The sequence below is a fragment of the Castor canadensis genome, chromosome 18 (genome assembly GCF_047511655.1).
Source record: "Castor canadensis chromosome 18, mCasCan1.hap1v2, whole genome shotgun sequence".
NCBI lineage: Eukaryota > Metazoa > Chordata > Mammalia > Rodentia > Castoridae > Castor > Castor canadensis.
This window is the reverse complement of record NC_133403.1, coordinates 5,970,200-5,978,886: the sequence shown is the minus strand read 5'-3', so window position 1 is coordinate 5,978,886 and position 8,687 is coordinate 5,970,200.

Genomic DNA, 8,687 nt, shown 5'->3' with positions numbered 1-8,687 from the left:
CCGGGATGCTGCTTCTCTGGCCTCCAAGGTCCCCAAGGCAGGGTCACCCCACTCCTCCCCTCCGTCTCCATCTCCCTCTGCTGACTTGCAGACGCAGCCACACCTCAGAGCCTGATGCCCTCGTCACAAGCTGCATTCTCCTTCTCCTTGGGCCAAGCCAGGCAGCCACAGGGTGTCAAATGCCAGTAACAACCTGACAACTCACTCTGGACCCCCAGGACTCACTGGGACACCGAACTCCGGATTCTAAACACCCAGCCATGCTCCTGACCCTGCAGGTGGGGGCGTCTCGAGTTTAACTCAGCTACATAGAGCCCTTGGTTTCCACGTCCTCTGCACAGCAGTCACATGGGCCACCTGTCCTCTTCATCCTGAAACTGCATCCCCACAGCTTCAGCCAAAAGCAAGTGACACCCATGGCCTCCCCTCTGCCACCGACTCACCAAGTGAGTGAGCAAGTGGTGTCTGTGCCTTCTTCAAAATTAACCACGAACCCAGTCAACAAGCTCCTAGCAGAGCCACCTGCCTGAGCTGGCAGCTGGGGACTCCAGACAGAAGGAACCATTACGTCAAGGTGACGGAGAGTTCCGGGTGTGTCAGGCACCAGTGGCTCACACCTGTAATCCCAGCTACTCGGGAGGCAGAGATCAAGAGGATCGCAGTATGAGGCCATCCCAGGCAGATAGTTCACTAGACCCTATCTCGAAAACACCCATCACAAAAAAGGGCTGGTGGAGTGGTTCAAGGTGTAGGACCTGAGTTCAAATCCTAGGACCTCAAAATAAAAAAGGTGATGGAGAGAGACATGACACACAAAGACAATGGAGGAGAACACCAAACAGAAGCCAAGAGGGACAGTGGGGATGAGGAGGAAAGGGAGAGGTGAAAGGATCTGTGGATGCTATGTGTGTGTAGAAACAGAGAAATGAAACCCACCAAACGTGTTTGAAAGGGGGCATTATAGGGGAAAGGTGAGCTGCTCAATGCACAATGCACCCCCCTGTACTATCGGTGTATGGTAATTAAAAAACAAACTATAAAAACAGAAGGTACTTCTAATAATAAAGCACCACAAAAGATGAGCCCCTAAACTGTCCCAACACCACCTCTGGGGCTGCCTCAGGATACATAGACATAGCAGACGAAGCTGCCAGCAAAGGCCACCTTGGGAGACGGAGCCCCGGGCTGACCCAAGTTCAGCGTCCACTGAAACAAAACGTTTTTCACCCTGGAGTTCAAGTTATAAGTCACCACATCAAGATGCAATTGAAATTATTCCACCCCAAAAACAAGGAAATGGAGCCTACATGCAAGGAGAAGACCCAGTGCTAGATCATCAGATGGGGACCTTGAAGTGTAACAGGAAAGTGGGGGGAGAGAGAGAGAGAGAGAGAGAGAGAGAGAGAGAGCACCTGCATGGTGAAGGAGCCACAGAGAGAGCAGCTCTCTTTACATAAGGAGAACCAAATGGAAACTCCAGAGTAACAATGCAGTATCTGAGATAAAACTGTCAATGGACAGACATCAGGTGGCTGAATTTGAACACAGACAGAGAAATTATCCAATCTTAAACAGAGAAAAAGAAAAGGTACTGGGGCAAAGAACTGAATGGGACCTCACCCATAGAACGACATCCAAAAATCTAGCACAATCTGAGTCCCAGAAGAGGAAAGAAGCAGGAAAGCTGCTGTCAGAAGTCGCCATCCTAATTTCCTAGGTTTGGCTAACACCACACACGTACAGGGTAAAGAGCAGCAAACCCTACAACAGACAAACATAGTATCCAGTGTCACCTCACTGAGAAGCAGAAACTGTCAGAGGCAGAAAAATGGCCAAGACCCTTCCACCGCTCTCTAAAAGAACTTCACGTGCACAGACTGCAAGTGGACAGGTGGTGATCTGTGTCTGCCCAGTCTGTGACAGTCACAGGGAGACATCGCCATTGGAACTGTGTATAAGCCACCAAACACACGGGGAACTGACAGTGCTGGTGACTCCAATGCCGTCCTGTCTGTGCCCTGGCAGGACAACCAGACACAAATTGTCCAGGGGGCTGAGGACAGGGCACAGTGGCCACCTGGACCTGACCAGTATCAACAGAACCCACTTCTCACGCCCTGGTTATGTCTTCCACAGCCCTTAGAGACAGTCTGAGCCCTGTGTCTCCACCTAACTTCAGGTCATGCACCCTGTCCTTCTGGTCATGGCAGCCAAGTTAGTGACTTTGTCTCCACTGTGATATCAGTCTACAATGCTCTCTGGTGCCCACCTCCAAGAGGCTCTTTGTCCAACTGCCACCCACTGAGACAGCCTGGGACTGTCCAGTGAGCCACAACACCCCACACTAGCCTGGACCTACGGTGTCATTGCGAGAGGTCCTCCTCCACACACTCCCAGTCTGCGTCACCATCGTTCATTGTCTCCTTCCCTCGACCAGAACAACAGCTCCAAAGAGCAGGCTTGGTCTCTGTTCACTCAACAGTGCCAGCCCAACAATCGGAGCGAGGGAATGGACTTTGTACAACATTCTGCCTGGCAGGCTGACCTAAGGGGTGACATTACCCTCCCTTTTCTGGGGCTCACCTCGGATCTGGGTGTAACATTTGCATTTTATGAGTTCCCTTGAAATCCCACTGGGACAGGAAGTTCGAGTGGACACAGGAGCCCTGGACACATTGGCACTGTCCAGTTGTGCTGCAAGGCAGCCCTGGGAGACAGGTCTCCTGTGAGGATGGCCACAAACTTGCTGATAGATGAGGTACCTGGAATGTGGACGTTAGGTGCCCTTGGGTTCAGGGAGAGCTCCACTGCAGGGACGGCTGCCCACAGGACCTTTTTCAGCTTTGAGCAACACAGGTCCTGACTGAGTCCAGATGGCCTGTCTGAACACGCCTTCACCACACTTTCCCTCTTACAGGAACACTCACTTGGGAACCATTTCTGGTTGGCAGTGTTGGGTTCTCTCGGCATTTCAAGCACAGCCATGTCACTGCCTTTGCTTTTCTCCAGCAATGCCCAGCGTCAGTCCACTGGTCCCCAAAGGTGACTTGTCCTCCTGCCCGGCCAGAGCTGGGCTTAAGACTCTCACTGGCGGACATAAGTTCCACATTCTTACATGGACAGATGGACGGACAGACACATGCTTCCTCCGTGTTCCTTCTGTCAGCTTTTCTGAGCTTTTCTGCACCTGTGAGTAGCCACCCTTCCTTATCCTGTGAAACTGCTCCTGCTTTCTCTAGAAACATAGCTCTGCCCTTCTCTCTCTCTTCCCGTCTGGAACTCCTGCTCCCAGACTGTCTGTTTATCTTTGTTGTTTTTCTGAGGCAGGGTCTCGCTATGTAGCCCGGGCTTCAAACATCAGTCCTCCTGTCCCAGCCTCCCGAGTGCTGGGATTACAGGCATGTGTCCCCATAGGTGTTGGATATCCTCACCTATTTCTCTTTTGTATGTGTTTTCTCTCTGACACTGACCTTCCTTCCCTCCTGATCATCTTTCTCGTCTTTTCCTTTCACTCCAACACTACAATGCCCAGCTGGTTCCTGTATTAACTCCCACTAGTGAAGCTGCCTCAACCTCCATCCCCTCCCTTCTCCAAGCCCTGTCCATTGTCCCTCTGTTCTCTGCACCTGTTGCTCATAGGTAGTCTAGGCAGGTGTCAGTCGGCTCGGGTGTGGCTCACCCACACCTTGCTGGTGTCCCAGCCACAAACTCTGCCTAGCCTCTTGCTGGCTGCTGGGTCTCCTGCCCCATGAGGCCTGAGTTTCCCCAGATCTGTGAGGCTGAGGTAGACAGCAATGTGCCTTCTGGAAATGTCAGTCCAGCCCCAGATTTCACCTGATGTCTTGTCAGGAAGCTGGCTTGGCTCCCCACCCCCAGCAGGTTCCCAACTTGGCACGTCAGCATGACAGGGAACTTCTGCTCACTCCTCTTTCAAGCCCAGCAGTGGCTGGTGGCCTCAGCTCTCATCACCAAGGACAGACTGGCCGGTGCCCTGGGCGCCCCAATGGCTCATCCTCATCCCTACAGTGCCCGTCCAGCTCCAAGGCCACAGGGAAGGTGGTTTTTGGAACATGCCTGCATTTTGCAGGTATGCTTAGCTCTAATAAATTACATGTCACATTCTGCCCTGCTAATTACTTCTGATGAATTTCTAAATTCATAACACTTAGTACTCTTAACATCTTGCAAAGCAGGGTTTCAATTTAAATATGCTTTTGAAACAAAGCATCAGGAAAAGTTGTTTCTTACCTCTTCATAAAACTTCACCTGAGGAACAGCGTCATTAATCTCATTCAAACAAAAATCTTTAAATAGCAAGAACCCTAAAGGAAGAGAACACAAGATTTCAGGGTGGCAGCAGGTGTCTTCAAACAGTGCTCAGATCCCAGTGTCTTCCTCCCTGCCTTTGAAAGGCCCTAGTGCCCCTTGAGTGCCAGCACTGGGATCGGGATCCTGCCCCATTCCTCCCATTTCTGAAAACACCCAGTGAGCACAGAGAGGGAGGCCAGGCCAGGGGAGGCCGGGTGAGGGGGAATGCCATGTCCTCAGAAGTGGGTGAAACCCTAAGGAGAGAGAACCTCCTGGCCTCTCACCCCTTCTCCAGCCTTCGCTCTCCTCCTAACACCCCACCAACACCTTGCCTTGGCCACAGCAGGCTCCCCACTCCTTGTCGCTACTCATGCCTCACCCTGCCCCACACCCCTCCCTCCTTTGCAGTGGGAAGCATCTAACTCAGTCTCCAGCATGGACTCAGGGTCACCTTTGCTCTGACAACTGTTCTGATGAGTCAGAAGTAGTGACTACAGTGCCCAGTGTACATGTGGTCTATGCGTGTTTGTTGAATGAATATGTGTTTCCATAACTCCTCCAACATGGGTCTGCCAAAATACTGTGTTTTGAGCCAACTACTCCTCTGAGTTTGGCGTCTCCCACCCTCTGTGACCCTCATGGCCAGCAGGACACACTCCGTGCCAAGCCCACATAAAGGGAAACAGATAACTAAAGAGCAGGCTGAAGTAGAGGTAGTGGGAGATACAAAACTCCAAAACACAGGGCAATTCTCACAGAAAACAGAAGCCCAGAGGGAACTGCAGACATTCACAAGTCAGAAATGGGGGCAGCGAGATCCCCAGGCAGGGTTGAGTGAGGGAGCAGCGCTGACAAGACTTGGGCCGGCTGAGGACCCTGAACCTGAACTTATGCTGCTCTCCTGAGTTCCCCTCCACTGTTCTAGGAACACAGCAGATACCATCCAGTGGAGCTGGACGGGAAGGACCAGGACACTCAGTCCCATGGGCCAGGCCAGGCTTCCCTGAACAAGGGACAGTTGCTGCCACGCCAGTGACTGACCAATGGAGGAAGGGTGGGGGCCCTGGAGTCACACCAGCATTTTGTGTCAAGTGAGGCAATGGCCGCCTCCTCGTTGTCCTGCACTTCACAGTGAAGTCCCACGTCCCTGTCCCCTCTGCCTAAACCATGAGTCATTTGGAGGTGGCCTGTATGAATCTCCAGGTTTCGGGAGCTTGCTTCAGGTGTTGTTCAGATCTGATTCCAGAGAACTCAGTGTCATGCCAAGATTTTAAATTCACTGAAACTCGACTGACTCTGCATTTGGTCTCTAGGTGAATGTCTCCTGTGTTTGGAGACAGTGGTGTCCAGGGCTCTGGAAGGGAGCAAGGCCATGGTGCCACTACTGCCTGTGCTCCAGTGACACCGAGGCGTGGTTTGCATCCTACCCTTCCATGGTGCCATTTTTGGAAGAGAAAACTAAAATGAGCAGTTGGACTTGAGAGTTCTGATGACATCAGAGACGCTGTTGAAGCAGCCGCAGCATGGGTGACGGGCGCTGCTTCTGACCACCCTTGGCATCAGCTGGGCCCGCAGCCCATCGCCACCACAGTGCCCTGGACTCTGGTCGGCTCTCCCAACTTGACTCCAGTGTTGCCCACAGCCGCCGGGCTCAGTGTGGGTTTCCAGATCTGCTGGTCTTGGACAGCAACACTCAAATCCCCATCCTCTAAGAACCTCGCTTACACTCACACTGCCCTCTCTGGCTTCTTGTCCTCCCTCCCTCCCTCTCTCCCCCTCCCCCCCATCACCCCTGTACCCCCACCCTTCCACACCCACTGAGGTGCGAGCTGCTGGTGGTCACATGTGTTTATTCTCTGCTTCTTTGGCAGCCACAGAACATGATCACAGCGCCTCACCTGGGGACTGGCGGTGGTTACGCACCTTAGGCACTTCTCAAAACTCACATTCCTGTACATCTAACTGGGGAATATTACTTTACTTAAATCACACCTACCTGATACTGCCCTCCCCCCAAAAAAAATCATGAAAGAAGAGAGAAAAATAAGACCAGGTGCACACAGGCGAGCCAGGGACAAAGCACAGATGTCTGAGCAGTGGCTGAGTGGACAGGGAAGAAGGGAAGAAGCCATGCTGGGCCGTACTGGCCATGCTATAGTCTGCAGGATGCCTTCATAAACCACGACTGTGACTGGAGATAAAACTGCCACACACAGACGGGACAGAGGTCAGAAACCCCTCCTCTGGCACACCGGGATTCTTTATAAGCAAGAATAAAGGGATCTTTACTTGATAAATAGAAAAGCAAGTTGTAAATGTAGACAAGAAGTGACAGACATGGAACCACAGCCCTCCTGCCTCCCTGGCATTTGTGCCAACAGAAGCAATTGGTAAATTATTGTCACCTGCTTTACACAAATGGTATAAACACATTTATACTCATTTAACCCTGCTTATCCAACAGGGCTTTCACTTTTTTAATGTTTTACTTCACATCTAATCACTGCAGGCATTATTGGTGGCCTTCCATTTGCCTTGAAACATCACAGTTGGTTTTAGGACACTAATAGATGGACAACCTTCTAGACTCAACCTATCCACCCTGCCCCATAGGCAGTTCAGCACACTCGTTCTCCCCAAGTGTGGATAAAATGTCCTTACACCTAATCTGTTAACAAGACTGTCCATTTAGGTGATGGGACACTCTGTCCTGGACACAAAGAGTCCAGTGAACAAAAGCACAAACCGCAATGAGGGTGGGTGCTGCTGCAGAACGGGCTCTTCACTGGACATGGAGCATGGAGCACAGAACACGAATGGGAAGGAATGGGAGAAACTGCGGCCAGACACTGTCAGAACCTTCCACGGCTCTTTCTTGCCTTCTAAAACTTTTATCACATGGTGACAGAGGAGTAGAGTTCTGCAGGGTCACCATGCTAATCCCCTCTCCAGACTGTCTGGTTGTTGTCAGTTTTTTCTCTCTGTTGTGAACAGAATGACTGCAGAGTTCACACCCATAACAGGACACCACGGAGCCTTCCTTTCTTCTGAGGCAGGGTCCCCAGTGTGACCCAGGCTGCCAGTGAACTCGCCATCCTCCTGTCTCAGCCTCCTGAGTACTAGAGTGACAGATGTGGCCACCTCACCTGCTTAGTGTCTCCCTAGAGTCACAGTGGTGCTGTGATGCCTTTCTCCAGCTGTGTGGCCCTGGGACAGCACAACACACATGACTCTTCCCAGTGTTGTTACAGCTGGTGACACACAACCCTTGGGGATGGCGAACACTGGACGGCGGACACTGGAGGGCCCTCCTTTGAGCCACATGGACATCTGTCCTCTGTACAGACATGGCCCAATGAGCCTGTGGGGGGAACTGCTCACTCACCATCAGCGGACACAGGGCCTGGTAGGAATCCACCGCTGTACCAAAAGTGGCTGTGAAACAGACTTGTTGCCAGTTTGAAACATTGGAAAGTGGATTTCAGAGTGACTTCATTTCAGAGTGACTTCATTTCAGAGTGATCAATGCATTCTCACATTTGAGTAAGGTTGCAGATCTGGGCTCCTGCTCAAGCCAGATGTTTCCTTCTGTCTTCACAAACTGCCATTTTTATTGGGTCTCAGGCCTTTTGCTTGGATGTTTCTGGGGCTTCCCTGTGTTGTGGCTGACAGTGAGCACAGCCAACCTGCATCACTCACGGAATTATTACACACAGTTTTGACCAAGCACAAGTAAAAAAAAAACAGTAAGTTCTTAAAAATCAAAAGAAGCTTCAAAAACACCACTTTAAATTCCCCAGCACACCTGACATATCTCAGCTGGCTGGAGCAGCTCCCAATCATTCCCTTGCCATCATTAGATGTGCTGAAGTCACTGTGTGACCTGCTGAGGGTTTCCTGGCCCTTGCTTTGGTGAAAATGCAATCTGCCTCCCAAAAAAGCAGGGTCAAAGTGAACAGTCTGAATTGGAGTGGTGGAGAGAGAGTCTGAGGCCTGTCTCCAGGAATTTAGCAGCACTGTGGGAAATGAGCCCAGCACCGCACACAGGCTGAATCAGCTCTGTGTCCTGTGCTCTGCACTCTGGGCTCCACACCCCAGGCTCTGCATTCTGAGCAGGTATGGTTCTCCTCAGTACCATCTCCATAATCCTGATGCCACGGACACCAAAAAGCCACAGCTCTGTTACTGTTCTGGAACTCGCCCTGCTCCCCTCCTTTATTACCTGACTGGGAAGCCCCCCGGCCTAGGATGGGTGGTCCACATAACCCTTCTATGTTCCCAATGTCCCTGGGTAACCGGGAACACCTCTGGCCTCCCTGTTCCATGGTACAAGGACAGTGTGTATGGCATGCAAGCAGTGGCCATTTACTCCTGTACCC